Source organism: Canis lupus, chromosome 18 (genome assembly GCF_048164855.1).
Source record: "Canis lupus baileyi chromosome 18, mCanLup2.hap1, whole genome shotgun sequence".
NCBI lineage: Eukaryota > Metazoa > Chordata > Mammalia > Carnivora > Canidae > Canis > Canis lupus.
In genome coordinates this window covers 25,849,906-25,852,643 of record NC_132855.1, presented here as the reverse complement: position 1 = coordinate 25,852,643, position 2,738 = coordinate 25,849,906, and the positions used below count along the sequence as shown (strand labels likewise).

The following is a 2,738-nucleotide window of genomic DNA, read 5'->3' as shown; positions in this document are numbered from 1 at the left end:
TTTATTTACTTATTTATTATTTTTTCTTTTTTTTTTTTTTTTTTTGCTTTTACTCTTTTCTCATTGGAAATATATATATTTTTTATTGGAGTTCAATTTGCCAACATATAGCGTAACACCCAGTGCTCATCCCATGAAGTGCCCCGCTCAGTGCCCATCACCCAGTCACCCCCACCCCCGCCCACTTTTTCTTTTTTTAAAAAATTTTACCTAAAGTCCAGTTAAAAAATATGCAATGCTTCATAAATATGCTTGTCATCCTTGCATGGGACCCATGCTGATTTCCTCTGTATCAGTCCAATTTTAGTATATGTGCTGCCGAAGCGATCACAGGCCAGCTTTAAACATCAGCAAATAGATACTTCTAAACTACACCTTGGCACTTCAATACTTCTGTACTGAGGTCCATTTTAACATGCAATTTGTGACAGCAGAATAATGGGAATGGTCAGTTTACTGTGTTATACTGATGACAGAATTTGCCAGCAATTTTCCTCCGCTATTGTTACTGGTGCTCTCCACAAATGGAGAATCTTATAATTACAAAAACTGCCGAATGTAGGTTCTCAAGACATTTCAGCCTATTTAATACCACCTGATTTAGAGAAGAGATCCTGTGAGCCTGGGAGTGAATCCTTGTGCAGTCCTGTGTTGCTGAAAAGGGAATGTCCCACTGTACCCAGGAGTAGAGCACGTGGGCAATCTGGCCAGGATCGTTCAGAGGCCTCCAAGGTCAACCCAACAGTCCCAGATGAGGGTGGGAACCGTGAACTTGTGGAGCTCCACCCATCTCTATAGCTGAGAGGTTTATTTTCCCCAGTAGCACTTTTCAGAACTAGGAGGTGAGGTGCAAAGAGCTGATGATGTTTTTTGTAGATATGGTTCAACAGAATGAGGTCTGCTGCAGTGGACAGGGGGTCTGGACTGGGTAGAAAAAGTGGGGAGTGTGTGATAGATCATAGGATCAAGGCTAGAGCAGCAAAGCCATTAAGGAGATCCACTGGGATAACACAGTCCTCCCTCCTTTTGTCTCGTGCCCCCTCATGATGATAGCTGTCATCATACAGCATTTCATCTCAAACAGTGTCAGTCTGGGGCCAAATGTGGTTCAATTTGCAGAACTCTGTTTTGCAGAAAGTTTTTTTAATTTCTAAAAACATTTTATATAAAAAATTCAGGGAAATTAGTTATATAGAGGGAATTCAGTATGGATTAGGACAAATCTTGTTATAATTTCTTGGATGTATGCTCCCAGAAACTATACTAAATCTCAAAGTCTCAAAAAAATCAGACTTTATATTAAAACATCCCACCCAGGATGCCTGGGTGGCTCAGTGGTTGAGTGTCTGCTTTTCGCTCAGGGCATGATCCTAGAGTCCTGGGTTCGAGTCCCACATCAGGTTTCCTGCATGGAGCCTGCTTCTCCCTCTGCCTATGTCTCTGCCTCTCTCTCTCTCTCTCTCTCTCTCTCTGTGTGTCTCTCATGATTAAATAAATAAAATCTTTAAAAATAATAATAAAACATCCCACCCAAAAAGATGAGCCTTTTCATAACCTATTTTTCAAATAGACCTCATTCCAATTCTATTAAAAGTATAGAGTAACTCATTTATTTTACTTTATTTCTAGTATTTCATAATGCTAAGAATGAAATTTCACTCACTACAGGTTATTCTTATCTGCATTTTTCATCCTTAAATTAATACATTGATTCATCCTTAAGTTAATACACGAAGATAATATTCTTAGAACTTATGAATCTGTTCTCTGCCCTTTTCCAGATTTTATTTGATGTTGGCCTATGGTCTTGCCACAGTTTGCCACAGGAAAGGATTCCTTTTGTTTCCTTCTGAGTATTCAATATCTTTGGTACCCAGTGAGGAATTGCCGGTATAATCCTTGTATCATTAATGAAAATAAGACTGCTTTGCAGCTTTAATTTTCCCATATGTTGCTGGTAATGAGTGAAATAAATCATTACACACTGCATTATATAATCAGTGTAATGGGTTGAATTGTGTCCCCCCAAAAAGATATGTTCAAGTCCTAATCCCAGGTATCTGTGAATGTGACCTTATTTATAAAGAGGGTCTTTAGAGATGTAATCCACTTAAGATAATGTCCTCCTGGATTAGGGTAGGCCCTGAAGCCAATGACTGGTGGTGTCTTTGTTTTTAAAGATTTATTTATTTATTTGAGAGAGAGAGAGAATGCGTGTAAGTGAGCATGAGGAAATGGGCAAGGGAGAGAGAAACCCAAGCAGACTGCATGCTGAGCGTGGAGCCTGGCTTGGAGCTCTATCCCACAATCCTGAGATCATTACTTGAGCTAAAACCAAGAATCTGACACGTAACTGACCACAACATCCAGGCACCCCTGACTAGTGTTTTCACAAGAGAAAGGAGAGGCAGATCTGGATATGACACACAGAGGGACACATGCACAGGCCGTGTGACAATGGAGGCAAAGGCTGGGGTGATGCAGTTACAAGTCAAGGAATGCCAGTGATTGCTGGCGACCACCAAAGGCTAGGAAAAAGACATGGAATGGATTTTCAAGCTTCCACAAGGAACTAATCCCATCAACACCTTGATATTAGACTTCTGGCTCTTGAACTAGAAGAGAATACATTTCTTTTGTTTTAAGCCACCCAGTTTGTGATAACATGTTATGGCAGCCCTAGGAAATGCATACATGCTGTATGGGCAAATATGTAAAATAACTATAGTTGAGATTCT

General features: G+C 40.1%; 1 non-coding gene across 1 annotated transcript; it reads right to left on the bottom strand.

Moving 5' to 3' along the window:
• Nucleotides 1–224: 224 nt before the first annotated feature.
• Nucleotides 225–331, bottom strand: LOC140609651 (U6 spliceosomal RNA). Its single transcript, XR_012011403.1, has one exon. It is a non-coding gene; the product is annotated as a U6 spliceosomal RNA (small nuclear RNA).
• Between the last annotated feature and the right edge of the window lie 2,407 nt (nt 332–2,738).